This window comes from Carcharhinus amblyrhynchos, chromosome 9, assembly GCF_965287045.1.
Source record: "Carcharhinus amblyrhynchos chromosome 9, sCarAmb.v2.hapA, whole genome shotgun sequence".
Classification (NCBI taxonomy): domain Eukaryota; kingdom Metazoa; phylum Chordata; class Chondrichthyes; order Carcharhiniformes; family Carcharhinidae; genus Carcharhinus; species Carcharhinus amblyrhynchos.
The window spans coordinates 98,130,762-98,149,674 of NC_137332.1; positions in this window are offsets into that span (position 1 = coordinate 98,130,762).

Below are 18,913 nucleotides of genomic sequence, written 5' to 3' on the forward strand. Positions count from 1 at the left end.
AGGACCCAAAGATCAAAGGTAAAGGCTCCGCAATCTCATCTCTTGCCTCCCAAAGTATCCTGGGATGTATCCCATCTGGCCCAGAGGACTTATGAACCCTCAGGTTTTTCAAAATTGCTAATACATCTCCCCTCAGAACATCTACCTCCTCCATCCTATCAGCCTGTATCACACTCTCATTCTCAAAAACATGGCCCCTTAGTGAACTTCGAAGAAAAGTATTCATTCAATGCCTCATCTATCACTTCTGACTCCATGCGCAAGTTCCCACTACTATCCTTGACTGGCCTTAACCTCACCCTGTTTATTCTTTTATTTCTCACATAGGAGTAAAAAGCCTTAGGGTTTTCCTTGATCTGATCCACCAAGGACTTTGCATGCCCCCTCCTAGCTCTCCTAAGCCCCTTTTTTTTAACTCATTCCTTGCTACCTTATAATCCTCAAGTGACCCAACTGAACTTTGTTTTCTCATCCTTACATACGCTTCCTTTTCCCTCTTGACAAGACATTCAACCTCCTTAGTGAACCATGGTTCCCTTACTCGGCCATTTCCTCCCTGTCTGACTGTACATACTTATCAAGGACATGCAGTATTTGTTCTTTGAACAAGATCCACATTTGATTTCTGCCTCTGTTAGAATTATGTCTGTTTGAATGAGACTGCATTTCATTCTTTGTACCCCAGTGAATAAAGACCCAATCTATTTAACCCTCCTTTATAGGACAATCTCTCTATTCCTGGAATTCATTTAGTGAACCTCCATTGCACTCCCCCTCTATGGTGACTGTATCTTTCCTGAGGTAGGGTGACCAAAACTACACAGGGTACTCCAGGCGTACTCTCAACAAGGCCCTATCTAATTGCAGTTAGCCATTATAGAGCTGCATTGTGGCATAGTGGTTAGCCCTGCTGCCTCACAGTGCTGGGGACCCAGGCTTGATTCTAGCCTTCGGTCCTTATCTGTGTGCAGTCTGCACATTCCCCCTGTGTCTGCGTGGGTTCCCTCACGGTGCTCCAGTTTTTCTCCCACACTCCAAAGATATGCAGGTTAGGTGGATTGGCCATGCTAAATTGTCCCGTAGTGTCCCTGTAATGTAGGTTAGTGGGGCGAAAATGTGGGGCTACAGGGATACGACCTTGCTTGCATGATCTTTTTTAAAAAATTATTCATGGGATGTGCTTGTCACTGCATTTATTCCCATTCCTGATTGCCCCTTGAACTGAGTGGCTTGCTCAGCCACTTCAGAGGTGCAGTTAAGAATCAACTACATTGCTGTGGATTTGGAGTCACATATAAGTCAGACCAGGTAAGGACAGCAGGTTTCCTTCCCTAAAAGGACATTAGTGACTCAGATGGATTTTTACAACAATCAACAATGGGTTCGTGTGACTTTCAGATTTTTATTGAGCTCAAATTGCACCATTTGTCCTAGAGTGATTCAAATCCAGGTCCCCAGAGTATTACCCTGGATTTGTGGATTGCTAACCCAGTGACAATACTACACTCTTTCTGTTGGAAAGTCAGTGCCGACTCAATCGGCCAAATGGCCTCCTCTGCACCGTAGGGATTCTATATTATTTACCCCTGTCCACAAATCCTCTGACAATGAAGACCAACATGCACTTTCTGAACTGATGCTGTATCTGCTTGTTAGCTTTCAGTGAAAAGATATCCAGCACTGCAATGCCATTAACATAGCGAATTTATTTCAGTTGAGTAGCACTGACAGATACAGAGTTTCAGAGCAACAAGATGTAGGCCGTGGATCGATTTCCGGATTTTGTCTAAATACAGCCAGTGTGATGATTAAACCAATTTAGAGGGTTTCCTACACGGCCAGTGGTATTTGATTTCCGTTCTAGCAGTGTCAAAAGTGAAAGCGAATCTCTGGATGGGAGATGATTTGTTTAATCAGAGCTAAAGCTGGGCAAAGTAGCGTATGTACAGGGCTAATCTCCACACGAGATGGTCAGCTACTTGGGGGGCTGCCTGAATCCCCAGAATCGTTGCAAATAGTATCTCCGCTGGACAATCAAGGCGACGATGGAGATCAGAAAGACCACGGAGACCAGCCCAAGAACAGGGATGTAACTGCTGCTTGCCCATCCCTCTGGGTCCGACTGCAGCCGGATCACATCTGGATTCAAAACAAACAGGTGTCAAAGTGCAGCCTGACATCACTGGTGCCACGTACAAAATGGTGCCCTAGGTGAAACCCACATCACTCAGGTGCAATGTGACCAATTGGGCATGTGCCAGCTTTATGAAGAAACTAATGCAATTAGTCCACTGGACTCTGCCCCCCCACTGACACTCCCCTAACCCCCCCGCCCCTCCTTCTCACTGCCCCACCATGCCCATTCCATTCCTGGGCCCTGGAAATGATTACCTTCTCAAGTATTTATCCAGTTACATAAGAACATAAGAAATAGGAGCAGGAGTAGGCCATCTAGCCCTTCGAGCCTGCCCCGCCATTCAATTAGATCATGGCTGATCTGTCGTGGCTCAGTTCCACTTTCCCGCCCTCTCCCCATAACCCTTAATCCCCTCTCTTATCAAGAACCCATCAACCCGCTTCTTAAAAATATTTAGCGAGGCAGCCTCCACCACTTCAACGGGCAGAGAATTCCAGAGATTCACCACCCTTTGAGTGAAGAAGTTCCTCCTCAACTCTGTTCTAAACCGCCTCCCCTTTATCTTGAGGCTGTGCCCCCTAGTCCTACTGTCTTTTTTGAGAGGGAAGAGTCTCTCCACCTCTATCCTATCCATCCCATTCATCATCTTATACGTCTCAATGAGATCTCCCCTCATTCTTCTGAACTCTAACGAGTACAAGCCTAGTTTATTCAGCCTCTCCTCATAGCTCAACCCCCTCAACTCCGGTATCAGCCTAGTAAACCTCCTCTGCACTCCCTCCAGGGCCAAAATATCCTTGCGCAGGTGCGGCGCCCAAAACTGCACACAGTACTCCAGCTGCGGCCTCACCAATGCCCTATACAGCTGCAGCAAGACCTCCCTACTTTTATATTCAATCCCCCTCGCTATGAAGGCCAGCATCCCATTTGCCTTCCTGACCACCTGCTGCACCTGCAAGCTGGGTTTTTGCGACTCATGCACAAGGACCCCGAGGTCCCTCTGCACCGTCGCCTGCTGCAGTTTTTCGCCACGTAAGTAATAGTCCTTCCTACCATTCTTCCTACCAAAGTGTACCACCTCACACTTGCCAACATTAAATTCCATTTGCCATTTCCTGGCCCATTCGCCCAGCCTATCTAGATCCTTCTGCAGATCCTTCTGCAGACTCTCCACACCCTCCGCACATTTTGCCTTTCCCCCAATCTTGGTGTCATCAGCAAATTTCGACACCCTGCACTCGGTTCCCTCCTCCAGATCATCTATATAAATGGTAAATAGCTGAGGCCCCAGCCATACAAACATTGCCAACAGCGCTGTGGTGCACCTACACCAACATGGACTGCTGTGGTTCAAGGTGGCAGCTCACCACCACATTCTCAATTAGGGGTAGCACAGCATGGCGGCGCAGTGGTTAGCACTGCTGCCTCACAGCGCAAGGGACCCGGGTTCAATTCCAACCTCGGGTCACCATATGTGTGCGTGTGTGTGTGTGTGTGTGTGTGGAGTTTGCACGTTCCCAGTGTATCTGCACGGGTTTCCTCCCACACTCCAAAGATGTGTAGGTTAGATGGATTAGCCATGGTAAATATGCTGGGTTACCTGGCTCGGGTAGGACAGAGGGCCTGGGCAAGATGCACTGTTAGAGTGTTGGCGCAGGTCTGATGGTCTGAATGGCCTTGTCTGCATTGTAGGGATTCTATCATAAATGCTGGGCCAAGTCAGCGACTCCCACTTATGTTGTGTTACGGTCACAGATGGTCTGGGTGGCTTCTGTTGTAGTCTGGAGCCGTGGATAGTGATGGTGGAGGCCCTGCCATTCTTTCAATTTGATTCCAGAGAAGGAGCCTTTTTCACCTGCGCTACCAGCCACTAACATGCATTGGAAGGGCTTGTAACCTGCAGGGTCGCATCACGCACGTTCATTTCGTTGCTACCAGATTGAGGGTGCGGGATTCGTGCCTGGAGGTCTTAGTTCAGAGATATGGGGGGATGCCAATTCACTGTGCCATTAGATCACCCTGGAACGCGCGGCACAGTCAGTGGTGTGGCTAACGGCTCTCCAACTGCGTTACCCACCCTGCATCCCACTGAAGAAGTGGACCTCAGCCCACGCGGACCCTGGCGAGCAGCACTCACCTCCCACCTCCCGACGAAACACGATGGGGCCCTGAGAGAGGTAAGCTGATTTGTCTTCGTTCTCAGGCAAGCTGATGTCCCGCTTGTGCCTGGCAGGGAGGCAGCCCTGAGTACAGCGGTTGGGAGCCGAGTTCTTGCGGCAGATCACCACCTCACAGATGATGTAGACCTCCAGGTAATCCTTGAACTTAAACGCGTGGAAACTGAAGTGTTGCTTCCTGGGGTCATCCGACTGGTGAAACTCAAGGGTCGAATCTTTGGCACAGCTGCAAGTGACAGGGGAGAAAATAGTCACATTTGGACTCTTTAAATATCTATCCATTCATGGGACGTGGGCATCACTGGCAAGGCCTAATTGGCCTAATTTCCCATCCCTAATTGCCCTTGAACTGAGTGTCTCACTTGGCCATTTCAGAGGGCACCTCAGAGTCAACCGCATTGCTGTGGTTCTGGAGTCACATGTAGGCCAGAAGGAATAAGAACGGCAGATTTCCTTCAAGGGGCAATTGGGGATGGTCAACTAATATTGGCCCTGCCAGCAACATCCACATCCCCATGAAAGAATTGAAAATATCATTTCCCAAAGGACATTAGTGATCTAGGTAGGTTAATCAATGATTGTTTCATGGTCCCCATTACTAAGGCTAGCTTTAGTTCCAGAATTTCATGAGTTGAATTTATATTTTATTGCAGCCATAGTGGGATTTGGACCCCAGTCCCATCAGACCATAAGATATAGGAGCAGAATTAGACCATTGGGCCCATCGGGTCTACTCAATCATTCAGTCATGACTGATAAGCTTCTCAACCACATTGTCCCGCCTTTTCGCCATAACCTTTGATCCCCTTACCAATCAAGAACCCATCTCTCTGTCTTAAATACACTCAATGGCCAAGCCTCCTCGGCCTTCTGTGGTAATTAGATTCAGGGAATGTTCTTTCAGACTGGAAAGTAACAAATATAAAACCTCTTCCAGAAGGGAGAGAGACAGAAAACAGGAAATTATAGGCTAGTTAGCTTGAAGTCTGTCATGGGGAAAGTGTTAAAATTAAGGAGCTGATAGCTCGGTGCTTAGATAATTGCAAGATAATTGGGAAGAGCATGGTTTTGTGAAGGGGAAAATCATGTTGACGAATTTACTAAATCTTTGAAGGAGTAACATGTACTGCGGAATGAGGGGAACATGTAGAAATACTGGGCTTGGATTTCCAGAGGGCATGTGATAAGGTGCCACATCAAAACTGTTACTGCAAGAAGTAAAGGCTCATTTTGTGGGAGAAACACATTAGCCTGGATTGAAGATTGGCTGGCTGACAGAAAACAGAGAGTATGTATAAATGTTTTTTTTTCGGACTGGAAGAATGTGATGAGTGGAAACCAACAGAGATCTGCCTGTGGCTTCAACTATTTAGAATTTACACCAATGGCATAGATAAAGGGAATGTAGTTAAATTTGCAGGTAGCTCAAAGATAGATAGGAAAGTATGTTGTGAAGTGAACGTATGGGGCAGGATGCTTCTCTGACTCTGTAACATATTCCGCGGAAGCTGGAGGTTGTTCCATTGTTGTCAACAAGGTTACCTGTTGAATGCACCCCTTGCCGCTGAGAAACCTGCAGTAGGAGTGCATCGTTGATTACAATGCAAGATTGGGAATAAGATTTCAGCAATGGAGTTTACAGATGGCTGTGGCTAAAGGGAAGCAGTGATGTGGTGGTATTATCACTGGGCTAGTAATCCACGGCAGATGAAAGTTGACTTCATCAAAATCTGGAATTAAGTCTCATGATGACCATAAAACCACTGTTGGTTGTCATGAAAACCCATCTGGTTCATTAATAACATTAAGGGAGAAAATCTATTTTCCTTACCTGGCCTGGTCTACATATGACTCCAAACCTATTCCAGGGTTTGAATTACCTAGCCAGCAGTGTCCATATCCCATGAGCAATTTTTGAGATGAGTGAGAGTAAAAATTTGGCAGATGGAGCATAATGTAGGAAAATGTGAAGTTGTCCATTTTCACAAGAAAAATAAAAAAGCAGAACGTTCCTGAAACAGAAACAGCTGCAGAATTCTGAGGTGCAGAGGGATCTAGATGTTCTAGTGCATGAGTCACAAAAAGTTAATATGCAGGTACAGTTAGTAATCAAGAAAGCTAATGCAATGCTACTGTTTATTATGAGAGGAATTGACATTAAAGTAAGGATGTTAGGTTTCAGTCAGACAGGGCCACATTTTGAATACTCTGCGTGTGATTCTGCCATCCTGACATGCTAATTATTTAGCGTGGTGGGCTGGAAGAATCGTGTGTCAGCCAATTTATGAGATTTGTGCATATGTTCCTGACGCATGCGCATCTGCAGGTAAGTCATTTTAATCTTTTTTAATCTTATTTAATTGTGGTTCTCGGACCCAGGAGTGAAGCCTCTGGATGTGTTCACATCGCCCACCCCGCCAGTACAATTTCACTCCAACGGGGTTCAGACAAGCTCCCCACTTTCGGGAACTAGTGGCCTGACCCTGCTGGAGTCAATCGAGGCCCCTCCCGGGAATTGGGCAGTGGGGATGGTGGTGCCCTCTGGGCATGGTAACCCTGGCAGTGCCAGGGCATCTTGGCACTGCCCACAGGGCATCTTGCAGTGCCAAAGTGGTGTGGCCTAGGGGATGGGCCTAGGGAGCGATCGGGGGAATGGGGATCCCTGTTGCCACTCTGCATTGGGATTGATCAGGGCGGGCTGAGGGGGTGTTGTCTGCCTCCATTTGCGGGGGGGGGGGGAGGTATTGGGGGCTAGGTCTGCCAGGGGGATGTGCCACTCATGAGCGGGGAACTGCCAGAAGGGGATCGTCACTGCTGGTGGGTGGGCGGCTGGAGATTGGTGGGCGCTCTGGGATTGGGGGGGATGTGGGAGAGAGTCAGGCTGGCCCAGGATTGCTTGTGGGGGCCATGATCGGGCCATGGGGGTGTTGGGAGGGGCAACACTGAGAGGGTCCCGGGCTGGTCAGTGATCAAGCTGGCCAGCAAAGTGCAGGCTGACAGTTCAGGGCCACTGTGCACGCACAGAATTAAAACTATCAGCCTCCAGTATGAATAGGCCCTCTCCACATCCTGAACATTGAACGATATTCCCAGTTATGACCTCTGCATTGCACCGAGTGGGAGATTCGAGTTTGAACTCCCACTAAAAAAATTTTCCTATGTATCCAGCACTTAGAACATTTTTGGGAGAAACGCCCTCCTGTATATTGATGGAAAGATGTAAATACAATGGAGGGGGTTCAGAGGAGGTAATCTAGATGGATACCTGGAATGAGCAAGTTGTCTTAAAAAGGAAAGGTTGGGCAGATTGGGCTTGTTTCCGCTGGAGTTTAGCAGAGTGAGGGGGTGACTTGATTGAAATATAAGATTCTGAACGGTTTGACAAGGTGGGTGTGGGAAGGACTTTTCCTCTTGTGGGTGAGTCCAGAACTGGGGAAGGGGGCACTGTCTTCAAATCAGGTGTTGCCCTTTTAGGACAGAGATGAGGAGAATGCTTTTTCTTTCAGAGGATTGTACAACTTTGGAACTCTGTGCCTCAGAAGGTGATGGCGGGGGGGTTGGTGTGGGTAGGGGGGGAGGTGGTGGGGGAGGGTGTGATTGAAAATGTTTAAAGTGGAGGGAGATAGATTCTTGTTAGGCAAGGGGGTCAAAGGTTATCAGTGGTAGGTGGGAAAGTGGAACTCAGCACAAACATGTCAGCAATGATCTTATTGAATGGGGGAGCAGGCTCGTGGGGGCCGAATGGCGTACTCCCATTTATCTTTGGCATAAGTGGGCATAAATTTGGGTGTGGCCCACGGTGAGGCTCATAGGAGGAAATCTCAGGGTAACAACACCTTTGTCAGAGGGTAATAAGCATCCAACAGCTACCCCAAGCCAGATGCAGTGAATTACCCATTCTCGATGATGCTGTATGTCTCACTGTTAAAGTTCATGGAGGGTACAGACTTGCAGCTCTCTGTAAATATCTCCACCTCACTGTCAGCGGTGTCCACCAGCATCTCAATGTACAGAACACTGTTCAGTTCAACCTCATAAGGGAAGTAGAAGACTGGATCATTGAAGGCTCCCGACTGGTGCAGAATGAAGGAGATGTTGTAGTGGCCCAGGAGGGTCATATGTTGGGTGCGGGTCATGAACGCCATGGTAATGTTCTCCACCATCAGTATCTCACAATTCAACCGGATCTGCAGGCGGTGAATCGAGGTGTGGGGAGCGGTTCCGTAGATTGTATTGACAAAAGCGATCTTCCCAGTATCATTCTGTAACAACATTGGATGCATGAAACATTCAGACATTGCAGGAGGGAAGTTGTATGCGATGGCATCTTGGGGTTCTGTCAAGTGGGTAACCATTATGTGGAATACCTAGGCGGGATAATCAATGAAAGCACTGAACCCAAGTTTCTAACCTTCAGGAAGAGCTGACATCTTTGTTAGGACAAAGAGAACAAAGAAAAGTACAGCACAGGAACAGGCCCTTCGGCCCTCCAAACCTACGCTGGTCATAATGCTGTAACTAAACTAAAAAAAAATTCTGCCCTCATTCAGTCCATGTCCATCTATTCCCTCCCTATTCAGGTACCCATCCAAATGCCTCTTAAATGTTGCTATAATTCACACCCACATTTAGAATAGAATAGAATCCTGCAGTGCAGAAGGAGGCTATTCAGCCCATTGAGTCTGCAGCAACCACAATCCCATCCAGGTCCTAATTCTATAACCCCATGCAGTTACCCTACTAGCTCCCAGACACTAAGGGGCAATTTAGCATGGCCAATCAACCTGACCCACACATCTCTGGACTGTGGGAGGAAACCAGAGCACCCTCCATGCAGACACAGGGAGAACATACAATTCCACACAGATAATGACCCAAGGTTGGAATTGAACCCAGGTCCCTGAAGCTGTGAGACAGCAGTACTAACCGCTGTGCCACCATGCTGCCCTATTTGACCTTCCAAAATGTATCACCTCTCATTTGTCCAGATTAAACTCCATCTGTGTTGAACCTGGTGTTGTCAGACTTCTTACTGTGTTAAACTCCATCTGCCATTTCTGTGCTCAGGTCTCTAATCTATCTATATTCTGTTGTATCCTCTGACAATCCCCGGCACTATCAATAACTCCACCAATCTTCATGTCATCGGCAAACTTACAAATTGGACCACCCACAAATTCTCTTTAGATCAATTCTATATACAACAAACTACAGGGATTCCAGCACTGATCCTTATGGAATATCACTAGCCACAGATCTCCATTCTGTTGCTTTGTTATTCTTTTCATGATAGTGATGTTCACCAATCCTCCCATCCATCTAACTTTATCACCTGACACTATCCTTTATATGTTTTGCGGCACAGTGGCACAATGGTTAGCAATGCTGCCTCACAGCACCAGGGACAGGGTTCGATTCCAGCCTCAGGTCTGTCTGTGTGGAGTTTACATGTTCTCCCAGTATCTGCGTGGGTTTTCTCTGAGTGCTCTGGTTTCCTCCCACAGCCCAAAAGACGTGCTGGTTAAGTGCATTGATCTGAACAGGCACCGGAGTGTTGAATTTCACAGGACCTTCATTGCAATATTAATGTAAGCTTGACTTGTGACTAATAAATCAACTTTACTTTAGCTACAAGCAGTCATGTATTTCTGCTCAAGGAAATTAATAGATTGAGTAAAATGGGGGTTAGGACTAATAGCCATGCACGAGAGTAAAAATCAAGCTAGCCAAATATACCAAGAGTGCAGAAAAGATTTACTAGGATGCTACCAGGACTTGATTGATTGAGTTATAAGGAGGGGCTGAATAGACTGGGACTTTTTTCCCTGGAGGAGCATAGAGAAGGTAGATAGTCAATATCTTTTCCCAAAGGTCAGGAAGTCTAAAACTAGAGAGCATAGGTTGAAAGTGAGAGGGGTGAGATACAAAAGTGCCCAAGGGACAATTGTTTCACACAGAAGGTGGTGAGTGTCTGGAACAAGCTGGCAGAGGTAGTAGTAGAGGCGGGTACAATTTTGTCTTCTAAAAAGCATTTAGGTAGTTACATGAGTACAATGGGTATAGAGGGATATGGGCCAAACACAGGCAATTGGGATTAGCTTCAACGTTTTTTTAAAAAAAGGCTGCCATGGACATAAGAACATAAGAAATAGGAGCAGGAGTAGGCCATCTAGCCCCTCGAGCCTGTCCCGCCATTCAGTAAGATCATGGCTGATCTGAAGTGGCTCAGTTCCACTTTCCCGCTTTCTCCCCATAACCCTTGATCCCCTTGCCTACCAAAAACCTATCTACCCGCGTCTTAAATATATTTAGCGAGGTAGACTCCACCACTTCAACGGGCAGAGAATTCCAGAGATTCACCACCCTTTGAGTGAAGAAGTTCCTCCTCAACTCTGTTCTAAACTGCCCCCTCCCCCCTTATCTTGAGGCTGTGCCCTCTAGTCCTGCTGTCCTTTCTGAGCGGGAAGAACCTCTCTACCTCTACCCTATCCATCCCCTTCATCATCTTATACATCTCAGTAAGATCCCCCCTCATCCTTCTAAACTCCAACGAGTACAAGCCCAGTCTATTCAGCCTCTCTTCATAGTTCAACCCCCCCAACTCCGGTATCAGCCTAGTGAACCTCCTCTGCACTTCCTCCAAGGCCAAAATATCCTTGCGCAAATGTGGTGATCAAAACTGCACACAGTACTCCAGCTGCGGCCTCACCAGTGCCCTGTACAATTGCAGCAAGACCTCCCTGCTTTTATATTCAATCCCCCTTGCTATGAAGGCCAGCATCCCATTTGCCTTCCTGATCACCTGCTGCACCTGTAGGCTGGGTTTTTGCGACTCATGCACAAGGACCCCCAGGTTCCTCTGCACCATAGCATGCTGCAGCTTTTCGCCCTTTAAATAATAGTCCCTCCTACTATTATTCCCGCCAAAGTGGATAACCTCACACTTGCCAACATTGTATTCCATCTGCCAGGTCCTCGCCCACTCACTTAGCCTATCTAGATCCCTCTGCAGACTTTCTACACCCTCTGCACAATTTGCTTTTCCACTTATCTTTGTGTCATCAGCAAATTTCGTTACCCTACACTCAGCTCCCTCCTCCAGATCATCTATATAAATGGTAAATAGCTGAGGCCCCAGCACCGATCCCTGGGGCATTCCACGAGTCACCAACCGCCAATCCGAATAACACCCATTGACACCTACTCTCTGTCTCCTATTTGACAGCCAATCCTCTATCTACGCTAACACCTTACCCCCAATTCCATGCCCCCTAACCTTCTGTAACAACCTTTTGTGTGGCACCTTATCAAACCCCTTCTGAAAATCGAGAAACACCACATCCACCGGTTCCCCTCCGTCCATCGCACTAGACACATCCTCATAGAATTCCAATAAATTTGTCAGACACGACTTCCCCTTAACGAATCCGTGCTGCGTCTGCTCTATCAAACAAATCTTCTCAAGATGCCTCGCTATTCTTTGATGATGGATTCAAGCATTTTTCCTACAACAGACGTTAAACTAACCAGCCTATAATCCCCTGCCTTTTGCCTGCTACCCTTTTTAAACAGTGGCGTAACATTAGCCGTTTTCCAATCTTCCGGCACTTCCCCGGAATCCAGCGAGGTTTGGAAAATAATCACTAAGGCATCCACTATCACCTCTGCCATTTCCTTCAGAACCCTGGGATGCATTCCATCCAGTCCTGGGGACTTGTCCACCATCAGTCCCGCTAGTCTATCCAGCACTACCTCTAGTGACAGTGATCGCATTCAGGCCCTCAACTCCTAACATCTTTCTATCTTTAATACCCGGCAAACTATTCGCGTCCTCCTCCGTGAAGACCGAATCAAAAAACTTATTTAAGGCCTCAGCCATTTCCTCATCCCCCACCACTAAATCCCCCCTCTCATCCTCTTAGGGTCCAACATTGACCATAGCCAGCCTCCTCCTCTTTATATATTTATAAAAACTCTTACTATCCTTTTTTATATTTAGCGCTAGTTTAGCTTCATAGTCTATCCTTCCTTTATCAACTTCTTCATCATTCTTTGTTGATTTTTAAACCTCTCCCAATCCTCTACTCGCCCACTACTTTTAGCCACTCTAAACGCATCAGCTTTTAATTTAATACTCTCCTTTATTTCCCTCGTTAACCACGGCTGATTATCCTTCTCCTACGATCCTTCTTTACCATCGGAATAAATTTCTGCTGAGCACCAAGAAAGATCTCCTTAAAGATCCTCCACTGTTCCTCAGCAGTCCTACCAACCAAGTTGGGCCAAAGGGCCTGTTTCCAAGCTGTAAACCTCTATGACTTTATGAACTTCAGAGACCCACCGCAGGATCTGGGATCGACAAGAATCCTCCAACAAAGCCTTGGGTGTTTGCGTCAGAGCAGATAGTTTCCCTCTGGGAGGAGATAATTGCCTAGCTTCTGGTTGAAGATTTAACAATAATCCTTTGCAGGCAAGATTGGGATTTTAAACAATATTCACTATATAAACTGAGTATCTGTGACTTCAGAGAGAGTGCTATACTAGAATTCTCTCCCTGTGAAAGATGTATTAGGGAAGGGATGTATTAGGGAAGTGCACTACATGCTTCAGTCATGAATAAGTGACTGTAACCTGTCCCTGGGTCTCCTGTGGCTAGTTGGAATAAGTTCACCACACGATTTCCCAAAGTCAGGAAGGCTTTATCCTTCATAATATCCCAGATTTAAGCTTCTGTCTTACCCTGTTAGTCGCATCATGTGGCAGTGCCCGATCCCCCAATCCTGCCACTCCTTTATGCCACCTGGAGGTCTTGTTGCTGTTAAAAAGAGTATCCTGCCACTCAGGAAATTCCGCACCCACATATTGCACTCATTGTACTCAATGCATCGCCCATTCCGAGCCTAATGGCAGGGGCAGCAAATTCATTGGGTTGGGTTTATAGGCCACCCAAGGGCAGTGGAAGAAGGCATTTGTAAAGACATTTTGGATAGGTGCAGAAAGAATAGGGTTGTTGTAGTGGGTGACTTTAATCTTCCTGGAGTGGATTGGAAGGTGCCTAGAGCTGGGGGTTTGGATGGGGAGGAATTTGTAAAATGTATGCTGGAAGGGTCCTTGGAGCAGTACGTAACTAGCCCAACTAGGGAGGGGGCTATACTGGATTTAGTTTTGGGTAATGAGCCGGGTCAGGTGGTTGAGGTTGCAGTAGGCGAACATGTGGCTAACAGTGACCACAACTCTCTGGGATAAAAATGGAAAAGGGTGAGTGCTGTCCGAAGGGGAGGGTGCTGAACTGAGGGAAGGCAAGCAATAGCCGTATTAGGAAGGAGCTGAAGGACACTGATTGGGAGAGGCTGTTAGCGGGTAAGTCCACGGTTGGCAAGTGGGAGGCCTTCAAGGGAAAACTGAAAAGGCTGCAGGAAAGACATGTGCTGGTAAAGAGGAAGGGTGGGAAAGGCAGGATTAGAGAGCCGTGGATTACAGGGATACTGAGGACTTGGTCAGGAAGAAGAGAGAGGCATATGTTAGGTCTAAGCAACTGGGAATGGAGAGAGCACTGGAGGAATATAGAGAGAGCAGGAGGGAGCTCAAAAGGGGAGTTAGAAGGGCAAAAAGAGGGCATGAAATTGCTTTGGCTGATAGGATTAAGGAAAATCCAAAGGCATTTTACTCTTATATTAGGAACAAGAGGGTGGTTAGAGGGAAAATAGGTCCTCTTAACTATGCATTGAGTCTGAGGGACTGGGGGAGATCCTGAGTGAATACTTTGTATCGGTATTCACGAAGGAGATGGGCTTGGTGTCTTGTAATGTCTTGGAGGAAGTTGTAGACAAGTTGAAGGAAATATCCATTACGAGGGAGGAAGTGTTAGGGTTTTTCGGTAGCTTAAAAACTGATAAAGCTCTGGGGCCTGATGGCATTTATCCCAGGCTGCTTAGGGAGGTGAAAGATGAAATTGCTGGGCCTCTGATGCAAATCTTTGTCTCTTCTTTGGACACAGGTGAGGTCCCAGAGGACTGGAGGATAGCTAATGTGGTACTGCTGTTTAAAAAGGGCAGTAGGGATAACCCTGGTAATTATAGGCCAGTGAGTTTGACATCAGTGGTAGGAAAGTTGTTGGAAAAAATTCTTAGGGATAGGATGTATAAGCATTTGGAGTGTTGCTATGTGATTAGGGATACGCAGCTTTGTTCAGGGGAGGTCTTGCCTTACGAATCTGGTAGAATTTTTTGAGGAGGTGACAAAAATGGTTGACGATGGACGAGCCGTTGATGTCATCTATATGGATTTCAGTAAGGCGTTTGACAAAGTCCGTCATGGTAGGCTGGTAGAAAAGGTTAAGGCTCTTGGGATACAGGGACAGGTATCTAGATGGATTGAAAACTGGCTAGGCAACAGGAGACAGAGAGTAGTAGTGGAAGGGTCCTTTTCTGGCTGGAGGTCTGTCACCAGTGGTGTGCCGCAGGGCTCAGTACTGGGACCTCTTCTCTTTGTAATATATATAAATGACTTGGAAGAGGGCGTACGTGGTGTGATCAGCAAGTTTGCAGATGACATCAAGGTGGCAGGATTGGCGGATAGCAAGGAGGATTGTCAGGTGACACAGCAGGATATAGATAGGCTGGTATATTGGGCAGATAGATGGCAGATGGAATTTAATCCTGATAAATGTGAGGTGATGCATTTTGGAAGGAATAATGCAAGGAGGAGTTACGTGATAAAGGGTAGACCAGTTAAGAGTACAGAAATGCAGAGGGACCTGGGAGTGCAAGTGCACAAGTCTCTGAAGGTGGCAACCCAGGTGGAGAAGGTTGCGAAGAAAGCTTAGGGAATGCTAGCCTTCATAAGAAGGGGTATAGAGTATAAGAGCTGGCGCCTAATGCTACAGTTGTACGGAACGTTGGTTAGACTGCATTTGGAGTACTGCATCCAGTTCTGGTCACCTTACTACCGGAAGGACGTGGAGACCCTGGAGAGAGTGCAGAGGAGGTTTACCAGGATGCTGCCTGGTATGGAAGGACTGGGTTATGAGGAAAGATTGGGTAAACTGGGGCTCTTTTCCTTAGAAAGACGGAGATTAAGGGGGGATCTGATAGAGATGTATAAAATAATGAAGGGTATAGATAGAGTAAACAGAGGCAGGCTTTTTCCTAGATTGGAGACAAATATCACGAGGGGTCACGAGCTAAGGCTGAGGGGGGAGAAGTATAATTTGGATACTAGAGGGAGGTTTTTCACACAGAGGGTCGTGGGGGTATGGAATGCACTACCAAGTAAGGTGGTGGAGGCAGGCACGCTGGACATGTTTAAGGTTTACTTAGATAGGCACATGAGTGAAACAGGGATGACGAGGCATTTGGCTATTTTAATACACTCAATGAGTGCCTTGTTCGAGTCTTTACGTCGCTCCACCGTTTACCCGCGCTTCATTGAATTTCTTCACTTTGACATTCAGAGAACTGGGCAGAAATCACAAATTATTGTTGGATGGAGGGTGATAGAAGACGGTTTTAGATAAGGGTCAGAGTCTCGGGACACTACTGGAAATCTAATGCTACATGTGTTGATGTTTTGTCTCTTTTACTCTGCAGGTGTGTCGGTCCACCTTGTTGTCTAACAAGGGGCATGCAAACGGTGGGTCGTGCGTGGGCTGCACTTGGATGTTTCGAGAGTAGCCTAGCACTTCGTGTCGTTGTGTGTGCTTAAAACTGGACCAGCAGATGGGCACCACAACAGCTCAGTGACTATCACTGCTAGCTGTGCAGATACATGGATTTGGGCCTGTGTCTGTGGGAGTTTGCGCATTCTCCCTGTGGTTGCGTGGGTTTCCTCCGGGTGCTCCGGTTTCCTCCCACACCCCAAAGATGTGCTCTTAGGCTGATTGGTGTAACAAATTGTCCCTAAATTATTCTCCCCTGAATCTGGTTTCCAATGGGGGTGCCATACGCATACACATGGGTCAAGGTAGGTGTAGGAAAATGCTTTGTAAAGATGGTGGCGCAGCCTCGTTGGGCCAAAGGGCCTGTTTCCCGTGCTGTATTGTTCTTTGTTCTTTTGTTCTTTGTCTTTGGACAAGAGGAACCTAAAGAGGACATTCAGCTCAGTGAGCTTGCTCTACCACTCGGTTGGCAGATTGCTGAACCCCGCATCAACCGCACTTACCTAGCTTGGTTGAGGGTACATAATCAAAAACGTATCAGCTGTACGGTGGCACAGTGGTTAGCAGTGCTGCCTCACGGTGCAGGGACCTGGGTTCGATTCCCAGCTTGGGTCACTGCCTGTGTGGAGTTTGCACATTCTCCCCGTGTCTGCATGAGTTTCCTCCGCGTGCTCCACTTTCCACCCACAGTCCAAAGACATGCAGGTTAGGTTGATTGGTCATGTTAAATTGCCCCTTGGTGTCATGGGACACGTACATTAGAGGGATTAGCGGGTTAAATATGCCGGGTTACCAGGATAGGACCTGGGGGAGATTATTGTTGGTGCAGACTCAATGGGCTGAATTGACTCCTTCTGCACTGTAGGATTCTGTGCTTCAGCAGTGAAAGTGGAGTTGAAGATTATCCTATCAGGTCAGTCATGATCTCATTGAATTGCAAAGTAGGCTTGATGGGCTGAATGGTCTACTTCTACTCCTACATCTTATGTTCTAAGGGTCAGTTTTGAAATCTTCATTTTACCATTCCTCCCTGTCTGCCCGCCTCACAACATTTTTTGGATGAGAGTTTGAGATTTCCAACATCATTCATAGGATCAAACACTGCTGGAAGTGACCTCCTCAATCATCCAGCTCTGATTTTAGAGTTACATTTCTTTTTCTGGACTTATCAAGCACAGAAAATCGTTTATCCCCAGCTAACTGATCAACCCCTTTGTTATATATTTAAATGTTTGTACAGTTGCTTAAGAGCCAGTCACATGATTTGGTGGTGGTGTCACTAGGGTGTTGCACAGGCTGCTGTTTTATTTCCAGTCTGTACTCAGTACAGGCAAAAATCTTCTTCAATAAATCTGTTGTCGCTAGTTTGAATATATCTGCACAAAGCATATCTCTTCTTTTTGATTAAAACACACAATCCAGAAGACCATACCATAACATCATAAGATATAGGAGCAGAATTAAGCCATTCAGCCCATCAGGTCTGCTACACCATTCAATCATGGCTAATAAGTTTCTCAACCCCATTCTCCCACCTTTTCACCGAAACCTTTGATCCTCTTACCAAACAAGAACTTGTCTATCTCTACCTTAAAGACATTCAATGACCTGACCTCCATTGCCTTCTGAGGCAATGAATTCCATAGATTCACCACTCTGGTTGAAGAAATTCTTCCTCATCTTGGTTCTAATGGGTCGTTCCTTTAGTCTGAAGCTGTGCCCTCGGATCCTACTCTCTCCAACTAAGGAAACATTTTTCCCACATCCACTCTATCCAGAACTTTCAGTATTCTGTACGTTTCAATGAGATTCCTCCTCATCCTTATAAACTCCATCGAGTACAGACCTAGAGTCCTCAAACATTCCTCATACATCAAACCTTTAATTACTGGAATCATTCTTGTGAACCTCCTCTGGACCCTCTGCAGTACCAGCACATCCTTCCTTAGATACGGGACCCAAATTGATCTAATGTTCCAAAAGTGGTCTGACCAGGGCCTTATAAAACGTCAGAGCTACATCCCCGCTTTTGTATCTTCATCCTCTCGAAATGAGTGCTAACATTGCATTTGCCTTCCTAACTACTCCTGGCATGGTTAGGATATTGCATCCTTTGATCAGCTTGGACAGATTGACCTAAACACTCAAAGTCTGCAACCTTAATGACAGTCCCCGACAGCATTACGGGTGCTATATTTACTGGGATTCCTTTTCAGGGGTTGCTCCTTAACTTGTCAATTTGCCCATTTGCTCATGCTCAAAGGAGCATACTTGCTGGAACTATGACTGCATCTCTTCACTGCAGATCCGATGCCAACCATTCCAACGCCAAGTCCCCTACCTCCTTCCCCACACCCCACACTCAGCTGAACCTTTCTTGACTTCATGTCATTTCTTACCAATTCAGACCCAGCAACACACCGACCTCCTGCCCTGACCTGCAATCTAGCCGCCAAACTCCGCTAACCCCAGTGCGTGCAGGAGCAGGAATGACCACCTACAATGATTGTGGTGCCGCAGGAATTAAACGGAGCTCTGATGACCACCCAGTTCTCATCTCGCTGGTTGGCATGGCAGCTGGGGTCAACAAGGTGCACGTCGGCAGTGGATAACTTAGCATTGGCTAGCACGCTGGATGGCAAGGTGTACACAGCAGCCTGGGGCAGGCAGGTTAGCGAGCCCCATCTCTCTCCACCTGCAAAAAAGAAATGTCACCATTTGCATTATGCCTGTCAGAGAGGAAAATAAATTGCTTTGGTGATCTCTGTTGAAGACAACTCTCCAGATGTTTACAACCATGATGGGCACCCTAGACTCATGAGTGGGATGCATGAGTGGCACTCCTTCATCTCAGTGGATTGAAATCGGGCTTGTTCACTAACCAAGAACCCATGAATAAGATTACATTTTTTAAAATTCATTCATGCGACATGGGCATCACAG